Here is a 22,433-nt window from a genome sequence, read left to right on the forward strand (position 1 = left end):
TTAAATATTTCTCCATAGACTGAAAAAAATTACGAACAGCCTCAATTGATTTTTAGACATTATTGATCTCTCATCAGAGGTGTCTACATCATTTTGACCTATCCCAGAGAAATACTCAATAAATCTAGTAACTATAGAGAACTGGAGCTATTAATCTGCATACCATAAGTGTTTAACAGTTACAATGGGATAGAATTCTATCTGCCAAATTCACTTGCAAGGTATTGTTTAACTCTGTGCTACAGTAGAAGATACATGCCTAAGATTCTATGCATTGGGACTAAATTTGGGACCATATCACTCAGAAGTAACATTCTCAACCACACAGATATACCTGCATCATTTTGTCAGTTTATTCATCGTTCACTTTTATTGCAAAAGACCTTTGCTTCTTAGGAATGTATCTAATTTTTATTTTTTATTAATGAAGTGAAAAAAAATGGAATACATCATATAAACAGTATGCATATATTTATTTCAATATTCTTATCTTTTTCTTCCATTGTAACTTTAGAATCTCTAATACTTGTATATAGCTGCTATATCGATTTCATTGAATCTCTTCAGTACAAAATAACCAGTGATTTTGGAGGATCTACTGAGTATGTTACACTATGTTACATTATTTATAGAAGAAGAGAAGAGATGTAAAGGTATAAAATGGGACTTTTTCACTAGGACAAAGTCATCATTGTTCATAGTTCGTTTGTTAAATGTGTATGTGGAGAGAGAAGTAAACTGAATTTGAAGTACAGAACAATTCTTCATTCTCTACATCCCTATGAAAATAAATATTACAGACATTTGCTTAATTGCAACTGCAGTTACATAGTAGGCTATCTTTTTCAGTAGTGCTGCTTTAAGAAGATATTTAGTTCTAGTCATTTTCAGTGACATGTTTGTATACAATCTCCTATACACAGTGATTTATGGGCAGTGATTTATTAGTCACGTTTGTGCTTGTCCTGCCTTATACACAATTGTTCACTTAGAATCTTTTGTAACATTGTAAGCTGTTTGTTCATATCTATTGCAAAGAAGAAAAGCTAGGAGCACATTTTATTTTCATATAAATGTAAACAAAGTGAAAAGGATCAAATAGATAAAATATTGATGCATTCATTTAATTCAATTTTCTTTTATTTTTCTTTCGTTTCTACTATATTCTCCTTCATATTTGTATATAGCTCCTGTTCCGATCAGGTTGAATTCCTTTGGTATGCACTAACCAAAGATCTTGGAGTCTGCTAATTTCATTACACTATATAACTTTATTTAGTTTACAATAGGAGAAAGGAGATAGAAAAAGTAATATCTATTCAAATATATATACGTATGTGCATTACACAATATCTCTCTGCATACATATATATATATATATATATATATATATATATATATATATATATATATATACACACATATATATGATATGATATGATATATATATATATATATATATAATATACATATATATATATATAATATATATATATATATACACACATATATATGATATGATATATATATATATATATATGTATATATGTATGCATATATATATATATATATATATACATATATATATATATATATATATATATATATATTATATATATATATATATATATGTATATATGTATGCATATATATATATATATGTATGTATGTATGTATGTATGTATGTATGTATGTATGTAAGTATCTATCTATGTATATATGTATATGTACATATATGAGAGGGTGCTGAAAGGTTCCTGGCTTTGGGTAAAAGAAAACACAGGAGGATCAGTTAGTTTCCCAGATTCACACACTTACTGCAGTAGTCCTTCAGTTTTTCTAAGCCCTGTAAAGGAACTCAGAAGGTTGGGCCTCCAGCCAGGCCTTTTGCAATACCTTTAAAGCAAGGAAGTTTTCAGTAGCCCCTTGTACACACACCTATATATATATATATATGCATGTTGTATATTATCTATCTATCTGTCTACCTTCATGACCATTATCATTGTTTAATGTCCATCTTCCATGCATGCAAGGGTAGGGCTGTTGACAGGAGCTAGCCAAGTAGAATACTACCTCAGGCTAATGTGTCTGTTTTGGCAGGGTTTTACAAATGGGCACCCTTTTTAACACCAATCATTCTGTAGAGTGGACTCAAGTGCTTTTTAAATGGCACTAGCACAGGTGAGGTAAGTTTTGGCATGATTTTTACAGATGGATGCCCTTCCAAATTCCAATCACTTTACAGTGTACACTGGATGCTTTTTACGTGGGACCAGCACTGGCAGGGTCACCAAGTAACTTGCAAGACAAGGAATTTTGAGAGGAGCAGGGGTATTTGAGGAGGGAACTTGTATCAGAAGATAAAAGGCTAGAATGGGATCAAGAGACAAAGAAGCAGAAACAGATGTCTTGTTATAACTGAGAGGTCACTGGAGGAGGAGATCTGGTGTCAGATGAGGAAAAGTTAGAGCATGCCAGAGAATAGAGAGGCAAAAACAGATGCCTTGCTATATAAGGCGGCGAGCTGGCAGAAATGTCAGCATGCCGAACGAAATGCTTAGCAGTATTTTGCCAGCTGTGATCTGAGTTCAAATTCCGCCGAGGTCAACTTTGTCTTTCATCCTTTCGGGGTCGATAAATTAAGTACCAGTTACGATCTGAAAAATTGTTTGTCCCCTCTGTGTTTAGCCCCTTGTGGGTAATAAAGAAATAGGTATTTCGTCTGCCGTTACATTCTGAGTTCAAATTCTGCCGAGGTCAACTTTGTCTTTCATCCTTTCAGGGGTCGATAAATTAAGTACCAGTTACGATCTGAAAAATTGTTTGTCCCCTCTGTGTTTAGCCCCTTGTGGGTAATAAAGAAATAGGTTTTTCGTCTGCTGTTACATTCTGAGTTCAAATTCCGCTGAGGTCAACTTTGTCTTTCATCCTTTCAGGGGTCGATAAATTAAGTACTAGTTACTCAATGGGGTCGATGTAATCAAATTAATCCATTTGTCTGTCCTTGTTTGTCCCCTCTATGTTTAGCCCCTTGTGGGCAATAAAGAAATAAGAAACAGGTGCCTTACTATAGAGGAGGTATATGGTTACCCAGCCAGAGAGAGAGGGGAACGAGAGGAAAGAGAGGAAGGGAAAGAGAGAGAGAGGGGAGAGAGACGTTCAAGAAAGAGGACAGAAACAGGTGTGCTGATGTAAAGGATGTAAAGGAGATACTTGGTCACCTAATGAAAGGGAATAGCAAGAGAATGAGAAAGTGATCAAGAATGAGGACAGACACAGCTGTGCTGCTGTAGAGGAGATGTATAGCTACCCAGCCAGAAGGAAGAGCAAGGGAAAGAGAGACAGTGTGGGAAACAGCAAAAGTGCAAGAAAAAGCAGTAGAGAGATAGTGAAATGCCAGGGTATACTCACAAGTAACAAAGATCAGAGCATAGATGGGATGTTAAAACAAAGAAGAGAGAGGTACGAAGGTCATAATATACATGGTCAGGTTTTGCCAAGAAGGTACAAGTTGGGGATGGGATTGCAGTAACTGGCAAAAATCTGGGTATAAAAATGGGGTGGGGGAAAGCAGTGATACAGTGAGCAGAGGAGTGAGGAAGAGGAAGGGGAGTGAGAGACAATCATAGTTTATGAAGAGGAAATGAGAGGAAGAGAAAAAGGCAGTTTAGAAAAGCTGTAGTTTGGTTTCTTGGGAAGGGGAGCGGAATATGTTGAATGTGTGTATATATACACACACACACACACATATATATACACATATATATATATACATACATATATATATATATATATATATATTATATATATATATATATATATATATATATAATATATATATATATTTGTAAAAAAGAAGTTTGAAAACGCCACTATATTAGATAAATTTTAATTTTCTTATGAATTTTACATGTTTCGGTTCTTGAAAAAATGAACCTTATCAAAAATATTATAAAAAGTAAAGTTTAATAGAAAAATTCATAATTGTTTCTTACTGGTCTCAATAGAATCCATGTGGTGGTGTATACATATATATATATATTACTCTTCTACTCTTTTACTTGTTTCAGTCATTTGACTGCGGCGATGCTGGAGCACCGCCTTTAGTCGAGTAAATCGACCCCTGGACTTATTCTTTGTAAGCCTAGTGCTTTTGCTGAGTCACTAAGTTACAGGGACATAAACACACCAGCATCGGTTGTCAAGCGATGTTGGGGGGACAAACACAGACACACAAATACACACACACACACATATATATATACATATATATGATGGGCTTCTTTCAGTTTCCGTCTACCAAATCCACTCAGAAGGCTTTGATCGGCCCGAGGCTATAGTAGAAAACACTTGCCCAAGGTGCTATGCAGTGGGACTGAACCCAGAACCATGTGGTTGGTAAACAAGCTACTTACCACACAGCAACTCCTGCACCTATATATATATATATATATATATATATATATATATATACACACATATGTTTATATATGTATGTGTGTGTGTGTTGCATTTTGTTGCATATGGCCACATACAGAATTCATTGTCTCTAATTAAACATTTTTGTCACAGTTCTTCCTAATCTGCTAACATTAGCTTTGGTGCCTTACTTAATTTGAGGTAAGCTATCATTATTTAATTCTCTGACAATATATTAAAAAAAAAAAGAAAAACTAAATTATATATGCATGATTGATAACAAAATGATCTGAAAAATCGTTTGATGCAAGGAGCAAACCATTGCACCAAGGTACATTATCACGTTTATTGTGGTAGATTTTGTGCTTTAATCTCATTGGTGTCAACATGCAGGCATAGAAATCAACATTATCATCATCGTCGTCATCATCATTATCATCATCATCATCATCATCGTCGTCGTCGTCATTTAATGTCTGTTAGTTCACATTCCCTTTCAAATTGATAAGATTCAGTGTGAGAATGGTGACTGCATGGTAAGAAGTTTGTTTCCCAACCACCTATGGTTTCAGGTTCAGTCCCACAGCATGGCACCCTGAGCAACTATCTTCTACTATAACCTTAGGCTGACGAAAGCCTTGTGAATGGATTTTGCTGTGAGAAACTGTAAGGAGCCCGTTGTATACATACATACATATATATATATATATATATATATAACAAATGAAAGACAGAAGATGGAATGTATGAGAATTTATTATTAATAACGACAATTGTTTCAACACATTTAACATTGATTCTTCTTGGGTGGGACACATAGTTCCAGGTTCAATGGCACCTTGGGCAAGTGTTTTCTACTATAGCCTTGGGCCGACCAAAGCCTTGTGAGTGGATTTGGTAGTAAGCTTTTTATTTGCAACACATTTTCTGTTGTAGTTTTCGCAACTTGCAATCGATTTTCACCAAACTCATGGTGAAGCTTAATGTTACCCTAAAAAACTTAATTCTGACGTTAGTTTTCTATGTAATACCTTACCATCAGAAAAAATCGATAAAATCATGCCATTTTGGGAAATCGCGTTCAAATTCAAGATGACATATTTTCGACAATATCTTTCACAAATTGGCAGGAATTTTTTTAAAATTCACAACGAGCATCATGTCTGCTCCAGGGGCTCTTACATACCCGGGCAATGCCGGGCTATGCTGCTAGTATATGTATATATGTGTGTGTGTATGTGTGTATGTATGTATATGTTTGTGTGTCTGTGTTTGTCCCCCCCAACATCACTTGACAACCAATGCTGGTGTGTTTATGTCCCTGTCACTTAGCAGTTCAGCAAGAGAGATCGATAGAATAAGTACTTGGCTTACAAAGCATAAGTCCTGGGGTCGATTTGCTCGACTAAAGGCGGTGCTCTGGCATGGCCACAGTCAAATGACTGAAACAAATAAAAGAATAAAAAAAAGAATCGTAAACAGTGGCTTGGTAAAAGAGAAAAAGCTCAACTACAACCGAGAAGGGAACTTCATGGGAAAAAGGTTCTTTTCTCTATCTGGTGGGATTGCAAAGGAGTAATTCACTTTCAATTGTTACCACCTAATGCAACAACCAATGCTCAAGTCTACTGTCAGCAATTAGAATGTTTGAACCAAGCTTTGAAGAAAACAAGTCCCGCTTTAGTGAATCAAAAAGGAGTGATGCTTCATCAGGACAATGCGTGACCCAACACTGCAAAGATCACATTACAGAAGATTGAAGAGCTTGGTTGGGAAAAAATTCCTCATCCACCTTATTCTCCCGACCTTGCTCCTTCAGACTACCATTTGTTTCGTAGTTTACAAAATCATTTGGGGGACATAACTTTCACAAGCCAGGAGGAGGTTGAAACTGACATTTCAGAGTTCTTCGCTTTGAAACCAAAAGAGTTTTACATTGATGGGATTAAAAAGCTTGTAAATAGATGGAAGGAAGTCATAGATAATCAGGGAAAGTACATTGATGATTAAATTTCAATTAAATATAACATTTGATCACTAGTTTTCTTTATTCAAAATTCGGACAGAACTTATGGGATGACCTGACATTAATAGTTAATGTAGTAACAGCTGCAAAACTGATCATGTGAAATCCTGTAGTTTGTAGAATATGCTGTCATGGACATATAATGTATCATAAGAGATAGGGAACGAAGAGTCAAGTGATCCAAGTGGAAAGGCATTATGGATGAAAAAGATTAAAGAAGACATTAGTAGAAGTGCCCAAAGCTGTTCTCAGGGTGTCAACCCTTGTAAAGAAGATGAAAAAGAAACCTGTCAAATGGTGAGATACTGTATTGGAAAGGATCTATCCAAGTTATACAAACAAGGGAAAAACTTATGTAGAGATGATGATGGTGGCAGCAGGGTGATGATGGGGTTGAGAGTGATGGTGTTGGGAGGGGGTGATGGTGATGATGATGATGATGGTCATCATCATCACCACCACCATCACCACCAACACCACCACCATCCTTTTGCATACCTATCAGAATGCCTCCAAACAAAATATCACAGTTCAAGTTAATGCGAGAGCTTCTAAAAGGTTCCTTGACCTGTTAAACATAGCAACTATATCTCCCAGAAATCATACTTTTTACAAAAGAAATGGTAGTTCATATTCAATAATGTAATTTTACATGCACCTTGTCTGAGAATAACCATGTGATTGTCATGGAGGGAACTCTTAACATTATAGATCTAGTTGATTAGGTCTGATACTAATTAACAAATATTTTACTAATTTAAATTAAAACAGTAAAACATTAAGGAGGTATAGTTTGGAGAATCAGTTTTGATATTCTGATTGAAGAAATAGAATTAGAATTTGAGAATATTCATGTGAAATATAACTTAGTCTAATAGAGTTGCTAGAAAAATTAGTCAATTTTGAAGTTGTTTAAAGTTGTTAGAATAAATTAGCTGAAATAAAAGTAAATAACAAAAGTAAAACACGAAAAAGGAAAAGAAGGAAACAAGATAAAATTCGGAACGCTGTTTGAAAAATAAAAACAACTTCCTCTGAAATTACTGTGCCATTGTAAAAGAGAACCCCACCTATTGCATACTTGTAGTTTTCTTTAGAGAATTTGATTAAAGATAAAATATAAATCGCTGGAAAATTCCTATTTTGTTTTATAATCATTGATTTGGTTATATAAGATGTGGTTGTTGTAGTTATTGTTGTTCTTGTTTTATTTTGTTTGGTTTTATTGTTGCTGTTTTTTTTTAAATTTTTGGTGGGTGGCTGGAGAGGGTAATTTCTCTTTAATTGTGTGAAATGAAATTTATATCCTTTGATCTTGGTAATCAACAATGTATTTGTAGCAAGGCAAATTAATGATAACATTGTTTATATTTTATTTTACTTTATTTTATTTTATCTTTTTCCTGTGTGCATGTGTGTGAGCATTGGAATTGCATTTGTTTCATTTATTTTTTGGTTAGATAAGAATCATATGGTTAATTATATTTTAGTAGAAGAAAAGAAAAATAGTGTACGCTATTAAGCAACATTAAAGAGTAAGATGTACAATTTTAATAGTTAATAATATTTTAAAATTATGTGTCATGGTAGATTGACAGAAATTGTAGAGTTGCCAGACTAAATAACATGTTGTATTTAGCTTGGTTCCTCTAATTTCTCAGTTCAGATCTCCTCATGTCTATCAATCAGTTTGGTATTTCAGCTTTCTACAGTTATATAAATATTAGTTGCATGCAGCCATTCAGACTTATTCTTATTTCTTTATTGCCCACAAGGGGCTAAACATAGAGGGGGCAAACAAAGACAGACAAAGAGATTAAGTCGATTACATCGAACCCAGTGCATAACTGGTACTTAATTTATCGACCCCATAAGGATGAAAGGCAAAGTCAACCTCGGCGGAATTTGAACTCAGAATGTAACGGCAGATGAAATACTGCTAAGCATTTCGCCTGGCACGCTGATGTTTTTGCCAGCTCGCCGCCTTATTCAGACTTATTCTATTACCAGCTTTAACATGAACCCTTGTCTCTCAGGTACTTTTAGAAGAGTTTTCCATCGTGCAAGAATTCAAACTTGGTCTCTATTTTGAGAATAAATACTTTGTTTCCTCTCACTCATCAAAGAAGACCTGAAAACGGCCATCGTTGATATTCTTCCCTTCTTAAATAAACGAGGAAAGAGAAAACAGTGGACACAAGCATAACTGTGCTCAAGAGGTTCACTTTACATCTACTTATTTTGGAGTGTAATCCCACAGTAAAACACTTGGGGTTAAAAGTTTTTACCTATTTCTTTACTACCCACAAGGGGCTAAACACAGAGGAGACAAACAAGGAAAGACAAACGTGTTAAGTCGATTACATCGACCCCAGTGCGTAACTGGTACTTAATTTATCGACCGCGAACGGATGAAAGGCAAAGTCGACCTCGGTGGAATTTGAACTCAGAACGTAACGGCAGATGAATTACGGCTATGCATTTCGCCTGGCGTGCTAACGTTTCTGCCAGCTCGCCGCCTTATTTAACCCCGCTGGGGTTAAAAGTTTTTACCACAACCTGAGAATTTGGATATTTCATAATACTATATTTTTAAAAGCTTAGTTTCATATTCAGTCCTACTGCCTTCCAACTTGGGTGTGCCTGCTACAATAACCCTGGACTAACCAAAGTCTTGAGAATGAATATTGTAGATGGAAACTGAAAAAGAAGTCTAACACATGCATATGTATATATTATTTATTTATTGCCCACAAGGGGCTAAACATAGAGGGGACAAACAAGGACAGACAAACAGATTTAGTCGATTACATCAACCCAGTGCGTAACTGGTACTTAATTTATCGATCCCGAAAGGATGAAAGGCAAAGTCAATCTCAGCGGAATTTGAACTCAGAACATAACAGTAGACGAAATACCACTAAGCATTTCACCCGGCGTGCTAACAGTTCTGCCAGCTCGCCGCCTTATGCATATGTATATATGCATGCATGAATGTGCGTGTATTCCCTGTCTTGACATCATACGTTAATTGTCAGTTGATATTGCTGTCATACAAACACTGCCATTTGTTTGCAATCTTATGTGTAAAATGTCTGGAGTGGGATAAAATATCATCTTGCTTGGAAAGAAGTAAATGTTGGCAACCAGAAGAAAATCCCCTTGGTAGAAATTCTGCCTCAACAAATTTTTCTAGACCAATGCAAGCACGGAAAAGTAAACATAAAAAAAGATGATGATGGCAGTAGTTGTGGTGGTCGTGGTGATCGCCCAAAACCTCATGTTTTGTCCTTTTTATTGAATATTGAAATAAACATGGCAATTGAAAATCAGATACAAAAAAATTACTGAAACACTGTTTGATAAGATTATGTTTCATATGTTATACAAAATGTGTATACATGATCAATAAAGAAGGAAATAGGAAAATATTGCAAGGCTTATAATTTCGCCAAAACAGTATATGGTGGAACTAATAGCTGGCAGAATCATTAGCATGGTGGGCAAAATGCTTAGCAGTATTTTGTCCATTTTCACATTCTGAGTTCAAATTCTGTCGAGGTTGATTTTGCCTTTCATCATTTTGGTATCGATGAAATAAGTACCAGTTACATACTGGAGTCGATGTAATCGACTTACCCCCTCCCCACAAATTTTAGGCCTTGTGCCTATAGTAGAAAGGAACAACAAACACCATTCTACTCCAGTTAAATAGAATGCTATTTCTGTTAAGAGTATATTTTAATGTTCTTTCTTATAAGAATATATTTTCAGTCTCATTTCTTTCTCCATATATGACTTCATTATCATTTTACTCTTATGGTAGCATATTTTTCTTTGTTCACTTTTGAAAGAAATCAGATTAGCATCATGAAATATTTTATTTCTTTTGAAATGATATTGATATTTAGTGACTTAAGTGGTCAGTTTCTAAATTACTATAGAAATTGTCTTCTCTTTACATTTTTGCTCTTTTCTTTTCTTTTCAACACACATATCTATATATCTATATATATATAACAAGTGATTTCAAAATTGTTCTGAAAATTATATCTTTTAATTCCGCCATGGCTTCTCAATATTACAGTGAATGTTCATAATGGAAACTTCATTGTTCCTAGAATTTCCTAACTTCTTTTCTTGACAATCCGAGTAAATTGTTTGAAATTAGGTATTTAGAATAAGCCATTCATGTTGGACTGTGCTTCTGCCACCAACAAAATTAGATGTAACAATTGAGACCATATCCAAAATGAAAGCCATCTAACTGATTGTCACAGATTCACTCACCAACACATCACATAACATACAGCCTCTGACCCACAGATATGTAGCCTCTGCTCTCTCTCACTCTCTCTCTCTCTCTATGAGCTTGTTTTGTTGATAGTACAACCTTTGTTTCTCAGAACTGGCTAATAATCATTTCTTGACCATTCCTCTAAACTCATAATGATTACTCTCCCCAATCATTCTTACTAAAAAAAATCATTCCTCTGGAAATGTAGTCCTGCCAACATTTTTCTCTACACAAATTGGCAGATTGATATTCAAATTGAGCATAAACGTTATCAATCTCTTCATTCTCTAAAAACCTACAAGTATCCACGGACACTGCTGTTTCTTCTTGACTGAACCACAAAGGGAAAAATATAAATTTAAGATGCTTTACTAGATTGCTTTAGTCTAAAAAATGCTGGCTGCTAAACTGATCAAACTATAGATTGGTCCCAAATATTTACAGATGGAGAATGACTGAAGTCAGTTATATTGACACTAGTACTTTAGAGTTTTTATTTTATGAAACTCACAGAAAAACAAAAGACAAAGTTGACTTTGATGGGCCTACAGTCGAGAATGCAAAACACGACAGCTAAATAACTTAAAGAAATTTTGTTGAATGGCCTACTGTTTCACCCTGTTATAAAATATTGCAAATTTATACCATAAATGCAAGACTACAAATTTGGGGGCTGAGAATAAATGATTGTATTGATCCCAATTCTTGGTAGGTATCATTAGCTTTTATCTTTTACTTGTTTTAGTCATTGGACTGCAGCTATGCGGGGGAACCTCCTTGAAGGATCTAGTCAACCAAATCGACTCCAGCACTTATTTTACAAGCCTGATACTTATTCTTCTATTGGTCTCTGATAAGTTACAGGATGTCAAAAAACCAATATCAGGTGTCAAACAGTGGTGGGTGACAAAGACACACATAAATATGTACATGTATATAAGCAATGATCTTCTTTCAGTTTCAGTCTACCAAATACACTCATAAGACTTTGGCTGGCCTGGGGTTATAGTAGGAAACGGTTGTCCAAGGTACCACAGATTAGGACAGGACCCTGAACTCTGTAGATAGGAAGAAAACTTCTTAATTACTTAGCCCTGAAATGATGCAAGAAAATCAACATTAACAAGATTTGAACACAGAATGCAAAATGATGCAACTAAATACTGCAAGGCTTTTGTTTGAGCTGGCAGAGACGTTAGCACGCCAGGCGAAGTGCTTCACGGTATTTCGCCCATTGCTACGTTCTGAGTTCAAATTCCGCCGAGGTCGATTTTGCCTTTCATCCTTTCAGAGTCGATAAATCAAATACCAGTTACGCACTGGGGTCGATGTAATCGACTTGATCCGTTTGTCTGTCCTTGTTTGTCCCCTCTATGTTTAGCCCCTTGTGGGTAGTAAAGAAATAAGCTTTTGTTCAATTCTTTACTAACTCTGTGAAATCACTGCCCTACAGAAACTAAATACTATTCCCATCATGGCAAATGTTCAGTCATTCAAATATCTTTGACCTGACCATCATTTTTCAATGATATCTAATACAGCAAATAATCAATTAATTTCTTTTTTGAATGTGTGTATCAAAGACCCCACATCCACCCTGGAAATAAAAATTTTTTTTATCAAAATTTGCAATACTAGCTTGCATTTTATTACTGACATTTAACCTGGTTTTGACATTTTCTAAATTTTCCCTTCTCATCCAACGTTGTTTTACAATTTATTCAAAGAATCTCTATTTATTCCAAGCATACAAGTTGATGAAGTAATTGTAGTTTGGTGATTTATTTGTTGCTAAATCTAGAATACAACTGAAATTTGTCATATTTAAAAAAATAAATAATTCCTGTTTATTTTTCTTTTAAAGATGTCATCCACATGAAAAACAATAATTAAATTAGTGTTAAAGTACTTAATGAGTGAAGTTTAATTTATATTCTACAATTAATTACAATGAACTACAACTAATAAATACAATAAAATATATGATTTTCTGTCTGTTTTGTTTTTAGGGCATTGCATATTAATGGGGTTATGCAAATTAGAAATACTTATGCAGTGAGAAAACAGTATTAGTTTGTTGACTTGGTAACAACGTTACTAATCATTAAATATGACAGTAAGGATGGGGTGGGGTGGGGAAACATCTCTAGAATATGTTTTAGGTTTTTTAGAGTTGCTACACTTGCTGAAAAGTTTCTGACTTTGGGTAAAAGAAAATATGGGTGGATCAGTTAATTATGATTTTATTCTAGATATTCCCTCCTCAGATTCACACAATTATCACAACAGTCCTTCAGTTTTTCTAAGCCCTGCAAAAGAACTTGGAAAGTTGGGCCTCCAACCATGCCTTCCACGAGACCCCTAAAGCCAGGAACTTTCCAGTATCCTCTCTAAGTAGATCTCTGTTGGGTTTTGATGGTTTTTGAACATAAATTAGTTCAATCAACTCACCCACTAGCTCATTGAATTAGCAATATTGCAAGTGGCTAAACTTTCTATAAACACATGTACCCTTAATATAATTCTTGTGACACAATGTAACAAGGCTTGACCTTTACATTACACTGTGTAACAAAATTTTTATTTCTTTTATGCCTTTGGTCAATAAAATTTTTTTATTATATGCTTCTGTCTAGATATTAAAGGAAATGACTACTATTCCCTTTGAAATTTGCTTTTGTGACCTGGACATCAATGTTTTGAAACTGACCTATTTTTCCATTACATTTTGGTTAGATTCAGAGCTGAGTTGCTGAAGCATAAATATCATTATAGCAAATATTCTGCTCAATACTACAGATTTGCTTATCAGTTACTTGGCCTTAACCACTTGAGCATGTCCCTTAGAGGCTGACAATATGTGCATCTCTGAGCACAAGTACATAGTATGGGCAGGGCCATCGCATGACTTTTAGAGGCCTCCTGCAACTTTTTATTTCAAGGCCCCATTTCTTCAATCAAAATTCATAACCTATACACCTTTTATTCATAGCTATATTTTACTTTATTCTATCTGAAGTTCAATATTTCATTTTATCCTAAAGAACATCTTTAAAAGTACAAGTTAAATTTATTTAGGGCTGGAGCTATCATATAATTTCATATTTAGGAAGACCAACATTTAATAGGGTTGAATATTTATTTGATGGACTCACAAATATCAGAAAACAAGCATTTTAAAATAACTATATGCGAAGACATATAGGTAAAATCATACTTCCACACCCAGGTCGATTCAGTTGTAAATAATTTTGTCCCGCTTCTTTTTTTTTTTTTTTTTTTTGGTGCAATTGTCTTAGTTGACCTCGTAACCTGTCGGAAATGCATTTTTTAAATGGAAAAGGGAAGGGATGGGGGTGGGTCAGTCCCTGGAAATTCCCCTTTCCGGCCCTGATTTCACTTGGAAAAAATATTTTCAGCATTTTTCTTTTTTGTATGTTATCATCTTAGTCGACCTCTATATATACCGCAAATGCAGAAAATGGAGGAGGTGAGGTGGGGTGGGGTGCACTCTCAGAAATCCTCTGGCCCTGATTTCACAGGAAATTTTTTCAACTTTTTTTTTTTAGTTGAGCTCCTAATATACCACAAATGCATTTGTGAAGTCATAAAAGCCTTTTTTAATTTCTATATTTTACTGTTAGCTGTTGCAATATTTCAATTGGATAAACACTTGTACAATTCATACTATAAAATAAACATACTAAAGATGCAATATATAAAGAATTTCTTACCTTTCTCTGAAATCACAAATTCAAGGTAAAAATAGAACTTTGCAAAATAGAAATACCTTGATCACAAACTAGTTACAACTGAAGAATTGAGATGTTTGGTGACAGTGAGTGGGGAATATCTGTATCCCTATATATATATACATAGATAGATACATACACACACACATCTGTGTGTGTGTGTGCGTGTGCGTGTGTGTGCGTGTGTGTGTATGTGTGTGGGGGGGGGCATGCACACATGCCCATGCCTTGTTTTTGGTACAGAAAGAATTTTGTCTTGAGTTTTTATTGCCTTAGGATGTCAAATGTCACTGTTCTGGGTACAAAGTGGCCAGCTAGAGAGAGAGAGGTATAAAGAGAGGGAGAGAGAGAGAGAAATGAAGAGAGAAACAGGGAGAGACAAAGATTAAGAGATGTGTATCTGTTTGGTAAATGTTTGTCTATCTATCTATCTATTTATCTATCTATCTATCTATTTATCTATCAATCTATCTATCTATCTATCTTTCTATTGATCTATCTATTCACCCAAAATGACCAAAGCCTAGTGAATGGATTTGGTAAACAGAAACAGAAAAAAGCTGTGTGTGTGTATGTATATATACTCTCTCTTTTACTCTTTTACTTGTTTCAGTCATTTAACTGCGGCCATGCTGGAGCACCGCCTTTAATCGAGCAACTCGACCCCAGGACTTATTCTTTTGTAAGCCCAGTACTTATTCTATCGGTCTCTTTTGCCGAACCGCTAAGTAATGGGGACATAAACATACCAGCATTGGTTATCAAGCAACGCTAGGGGGACAAACACAGACACACAAACACACACACGCATATATATATATACATACGACGGGATTCTTTCAGTTTCCGTCTACCAAATCCACTCACAAGGCTTTGGTCGGCCTGAGGCTATAGTAGAAGACACTTGCCCAAGGTGCCACGCAGTGGGACTGAACCCGGAACCATGTGGTTGGTAAACAAGCTACTTACCACACAGCCACTCGTACGCCTAAATATGTATGTATTTATGAATGAATGTGTGTATGTATGCCTGTGTGTGAATGGTTTTTTTGTATGTATAAGTATACAACCCCCACCTTTCTTCACCATTGCTTCTTTTTCTTGTCTTTTATCTTAATATGGGGCTCCTCAACCACAGACCCCCCCCCTGTGACCACAGGGGTTGCAGGGCTTAGCAGTGGCCCTGAGTAGGGGAACATCATAGCCATGTATTGAGAGGGATTTTTTAGGAGGTTTGAAGAAATGTGACAAAAGCAAAGTTTGAAGGAAATAGCCATTTTTCATATTTTCTATGGATATGCAAATAGGAAACAACAGTCGCTACCCAAGGATTACACAGTGTTAAAGGTACAATCTATTTAATAGGCTTCCACACAGTTTCCACCTACCCAATTCAATTTGTAAGTCTTGGATCAAACTGAGGAAGCAGTAAAAGACTTTTGCTTTGAAATATCATGCAGTGGAATCAAATTAAGGACCCTGCAATTGCAAAGCAAAACTCCTTAACCATTTAGCCATGCTGCTTGACTGGCTTCCGTGCCGGTGACATGTAAAGGGCACCAACCTATCATGGTCACTGCCAGCCTCCCCTAGCACCCATGCCGGTGGCCCGTAAAAAGCACCCACTACACTCATGGAGTGGTTGGTGTTAGGAAGGGCATCCAGCTGTAGAAACACTGCCAGATCAGACTGGAATCTTGTGCAACCTCCTGGCTTCCCAGACCTGGTCAAACTGTCCAATCCATGCTAGCACAGAAAACGGACGTTAGACAATGATGATGAGGATGATGATGATGATATATACACAACACGTAACAAAGAAAAGACAATAGGCCTGCTTTTTGAGGATTGATCTTAAGCTAAACAAAAATAAGAATTAGAAATCATAATCATTAATGACTACAAGGATTCAGAAATATGAAACATTTACAAAGAAACTACATATACTCTTAGTCTCTCTTTTACTCTTTTACTTGTTTCAGTCATTTGACTGCGGCCATGCTGGAGCACCGCTTTTAATTGAGCAACTCGACCCTGGGACTTATTCTTTTGTAAGCCCAGTACTTATTCTATCAGTCTCTTTTGTCGAACCGCTAAGTAACGGGGACATAAACACACCAGCATCGGTTGTCAAGCAATGCTAGGGGGACAAACACAGACACACAAACACACACACGCATATATATACATATATACGACGGGCTTCTTTCAGTTTCCGTCTACCAAATCCACTCACAAGGCTTTGGTCGGCCCGAGGCTTAGTAGAAGACACTTGCCCAAGGTGCCACACAGTGGGACTGAACCCAGAACCATGTGGTTGGTAAACAAGCTACTTACCACACAGCCACTCCTGTGCCTATATATACATATACAATATATAAATACTCTGCTATAAGCACAATGCCTGAAATTTAGGAGAGGGTCTAGTGTACAACTTAACTTATTTCACCAACCCCTAAAGGATAACAGGCAAAATTGACCTTGATGAAATTTGAACTCAGATGCAGGAAATGCTGCTAAGCATTTTGTACTTCATGTTAATGATTCTGTCATCTCACTGTATTGATGTAATGATAATAAGTGCCACAGATCAATTAATTAGAAGGTTAGAATGATCAAAGTCTGTGGCTGAGATTAAATTCTTAATTAGTTACTGTGGCCTACTATTTAAAGTTATTTGTCAAGATCACACTAAGAGAGTGGATTTAAGAAAAAATTAGAGCATTAGTATCAGTTCTTTATATTTTGATAGTATTATCTGTGATAATATTGGTGCCAAGTTAAATTTACCATCAAGAAAAGCCTTTTCCTTGGACAATACAAGTGGCAAAGAGACTGGAAGTTTACATTCATAAGCAACTGCTTGTCGTCGTAATTCATCATCACCATCATCACCATCACCACCACTACCACCACCACCACCACCACAACCACCACCACCACCACCACCACCACCACTACCAACACCACCACCACCACCACCACCACCACCATCATCATCATCATCCAGTTGTGCTTATTGTGTGGAACACTGTAATTTGCTTCCCAAACGATTCTTTGTTTGATTACATTGCATAATTCTTTGTGGATGTATGGAATCTTTTTCAGAATCAAACAAATTCTTTCTGAGTGCCACTGGATAAATGGGATTTTGTATAAAACCATGTAGAATACTTATGAATGTAACTGATTATAGAGTGGCTTGTAAACGACTATATCAAAAGGATTCTATTTTTTGCAGTATGGTAAATTTAATCTTTAACACTGTCACATAGCTCTTGGGTGCCTCAGTGGATGTCCAATCTATTGCAGGAACCTAGGTTTCCCTTCTGAGAACAATGCGATATTTTGATGTCTTGCTTCCAATTGCAGCAATCCAAGAGTTGCTATTTTTGCCCTTAATTTACATGTACCAGTCTTGGGTGTCATACCAAGATCAGGGATGCTACATTTTCTACTATAATTAAGTCATTAAACAAAATAATTCCCAACATTTTTAGTAGATCAGGAAAGCCATAATGATATTCATTCTCTGCTTTTGCTTGAAACGTGAATGCTGGGAACAGGTTTTATCCTTAGATATTATCCATATTTTGATAAACATTTGAGTGGGTAAAAGCATTGCTAATTTTCTCTCCCTCTCTATCCCCTTCTCTCTCTCCAAGAGGGACAGAGCAGGGAATGTTAGAGCAAGAGAGTGAGAGAGATCAAGAAAAGAGATGCTGAAAAGTAAAATATTTTCTGGTGTTATTTGTATGACAAATGATGATAAAATAGGTAATGACAATGTTTTATCCTGAAACCAATCCAATGTCTGCTTCTACAAATAAATATTTAAATTTTTATGTTATTAATAAATTATAACTTAATCAATTAATTAATTAATTAGTTAATTAAAATTTCTATAATTTACAGCAACCTAAACAAACAATAAAATAGATAGCTAGATGGCTGCTTTTACAATCTCAATATTTTCTTTCTTTCTTTCATTTTAATTTTGTTATTTGCCTTACTGTTAATTTTCTTTCAGTCTAAAAGAACTAATAATTTAATTTTAAAGAATTATATAATTTCAAGAAAATCACAGGCTAAAGTGGTCAAAGATTTTGAAGCACTAATGACTGTATAAAACTTTATTAAGTTGGTATTATAAAATTACATTTTACAGAACATTGAAAATAAAGAAACAATATGTATGTAGATATAAGACTTCTTCATTTCTTCCTCCTCACCAAATTTTTCCTTCTATCTGATGATTTCTACTAGCAAATAAAAGGAGCATCCAGACCAAATGGCCTATGCATGAATGGGTTATATTTGCATGGCTAAGTCCTGAAATTGTTTACTTCATTCTGATACCTTTTCTCTACTCCTTACCATTCCAACAGACAGGAATGTGAAACTCTGAGTAACAGTTTGTGAATATTCTTCAGCTTTAATAAAAGCATATTATTCTACCTTCATTATTCGAGTACTATTTTTCTCACCTTATTTTGCATCTATGTGCTTATTCGTGTGTGTGTGTGTGTGTGTGTATATAATAATAATAAGAGGGAATATTATTCCAAACTTACAGGAAAAAATTCAATTTAGAAATACTAAATCAAATTTCACAAAATATAATATTTATATAGAAATTAGAAAAAGTAAAAAGTGTTTTTTTTTCTAATTATATATATATATATATATATATAACCTACATCTACTGTGCATGCATATGCATAACGTATGTTATGTACATGTATATGCAGTGATTCTGCATGTATATGCATGTGTATATGTATAGAAATTTACATTTGTATTTATAAGCATGGAGGAACTGTTGTACTGCTTCATGAGTGTGTTTGTAATTTTGTAAAATCTTTCACCTATATATGTATGAATGACTCTGGTAATTGCTTCCTTTATTTCAATGTGTTTTCCTCCACTCCTTACCTGTGAACCCACTTCACCTCTTCACATAATCCTCCACTTACACTGGTTTTAATCTGACCTGCTATGAATCTTCACCACCCTCTCTTTCACTTCCTCCCACATCACTCTATCCATTGTCACTCTCCCTACCCTCTTCCTCAACTTTGTTCTCCAATTTCACGTTTGCTTCTTAGCAACTCTAACGTTGGCATGCAAAACTGTTTTCTTTCTAAGGAAAGACAAATGTTCAGAATATTTGATTTCTTTCACTTCTCTCAGTATGTTAACTAACATCAAATTTCATTCATCTACAAAATTTTATGGGTTAACTTTTGCCAAAACAGATCATCACCAGCTTCCGTGAATATCAGTTAGTAAGTTTTACTATTATATTTTTGTCACCATAATTAGGCTCAAACTTTGATCACATGACCACAATAGTACCAACTATGAGCACGCATGCACAGAAGGCAGTGTGGTAATAATAAAGATATGCTATGGTGAAAGTGCAGATAACTTTTGACTTCTCCTTGTACATATACAAATACACATACACACACATGTGCGTGTGTGTGTGTGTGTGCATGTGTGTGAGTGTGCATGTGTGTGTATGTGTGTTTGTGTCTGTGTTTGTACCCAACATCACTTGACAACTGGTAATGGTGTGTTTATAGCTCCCATAACTTAGCAGTTCAGCGAAAGAGACTGGTAGAATAAGTATCAAGATTAAGAAAACACACTCTACAGGGGCTGATTCTTTTGACAAACAAAAAAATCTTCAAGGTGGTGCACCAGTATGGCCACAGTCTAAAAAATATGTATAAGAATACAACAGGCTATATGTGGAAATTCCTTGAGGACTTGGTGATAAGTGGGAGACTGGAAAGAAGATCAAACTGAGGAAGACAGAGAGAGAAGACATCCAATAACCTCACCAGCAGATTTGAAAAGACTGGCTCAATCATATGCTGAGTTGTGTAAGGGGCAGGAAAGCATGGCAGTCCTTGGCTACTAACAGCTAGCTATGGCACATGAAGGGGAAGTAAAATTTTATAATAAACTATGTAACTAAACAGATCAAATGTTTTATATAATTTACAAAAAGTTTATGGTAGGGAAGCAGTGTCTCCATAAACTATATGGAACTAGAAGAAATGTTCTATTGGCAGTCAGGGATCAATATGCAATGAAGAGAGCAATGGATATCCTTAAATATCGCCAACTGATGACAACAATGTATTTGTGAAAAACCCCACTTGTTGAACATTCAATGATGACAACTAGAATATTATATTTGAGTGGAACATAATTAAAGCACAAGTTCAACAAATACTTCATGAATATCAGAATGTGAATAAGATTAGTTGTAACAATATATTTTTCTTGGTGTGTATTAATCAATGAAAAAAGAGTTTGAGTTGAGCAAAACCTGTTCATTTACATTTTGACAGTGATTCTTAAAGAATTTTTACAGCAGTCATTACCAGTGATAGGACATGTCTTTAAGGATATGGTTTAAGAAACAAACAACAGTCAATGAAATGGCTAGTTAAAGGAACTCTACCTTCCATCAAACCAGAAACGACAAAGTCAATTCGAGCCAAGTTGATGGCATTTTATTTTCCTTCTTTTTTTCTGTTGCAATCCTAAAGGTGTCATTCATACTGAATATCTTATTGCAGGTAAAGCTATAACTGGTCAATGCTTTGTGACAGCAATTAACAATTTAGAGAACAATGTGTGACAGGAATGATGAGAAAAATTATTGGGTAGAACTTTTTTCACTACAACAATGCACCACCCACAGCAGTTGTATTTGCACTGAATCCATTTGTCAAAATTATTTTCACAACTCTTCCACAGCTACCATACAGGCCTGAAATAGTGTTGTGTGATTTTCTTTCCAATATTTTAACTTTTTTTGCTGTTACTCAAAAGAAGGTTAAAGAGCTGTGATTATGAAAGCAGTGCTGAAATTAAAGAAGCATTTGAAAATGTCATTGCAGAAAAAGAGATAGATTTTTTTTTTTTAATATCTGCATCTCGTAGTTGGCATAAATGGGCAGAGAATTTTACAAGAATAATAAAAACTAGAGCAAAAAGAATTAATTCAATTTTAAAAATTGGAATTTCTTTTTACAATACATTTTTTTATTTGTTTCAAAAATTTTCACAAACTTTTGATGTATCTCTCATGAATACACACATGCACACACATGTACATATATAAAATTGTGCATCGAAAAGCCTATTTATTTATTATAGTGTAAGTGACTGCAGTTTCTACTCTACTGAGGGAGCACCTTTGCCAAGCAGGGAAGTGTTGATTTTGCATTTTTGAGGTGTCAGGGAGGATCTCAAAGGTTTTTAGTGAGGTTTTAAGTGTGACCTTGAAGCACTCTTTCTGTCCACCTCGCCTCCCACCAGTTTGCCAGTTTGTTGTATAACAGTCCCTTGAGGTGTCACATGTCTGCCATTCAAACAAGGTGGCCAGATCACCTGACTTTTGCCCTCTTCAGCAGCTGTGTAAATGCTTGGCATATCAGCTCAAGAGAAGACCTTTACATCTGGAACCTTGTCTTTCCAGATGATTTTCAACAGCTTTCTCCAGCAGTTCATGCAGAAGCAGTTTAGCTTTTTGGAGTGGCATTCATAAACTGTCCAAGTCTCTCTGACATACAGTAACATAGGCAGCACAACAGCTTGATACACCTTGAACTTAGTAGCCAGCCGAATACCACTCCTCTCCCACATCAATTCACATAGCTGCTCAAATGCTGAGCTTGCCTTGCTAATGCATGTGTCAACTGCAATGTCAATGTTCACAGATCTGAAGAGTATGCTTCCAAAGTACATGAACTTATTGACAGTGATAATTGGTTCCACATACAGCTTCTGCAAGGCATGTTGGTGCACGACCTCTGTCTTCTGGCCACTGATTATGAGGCCAAACTGTCATAGTTTTATGCAATGAAAAGCAATTCACATTCTACTGTATCAAGGCCTCTGGGTTGGCATTAAT

Source organism: Octopus sinensis, linkage group LG4, assembly GCF_006345805.1.
Source record: "Octopus sinensis linkage group LG4, ASM634580v1, whole genome shotgun sequence".
NCBI lineage: Eukaryota > Metazoa > Mollusca > Cephalopoda > Octopoda > Octopodidae > Octopus > Octopus sinensis.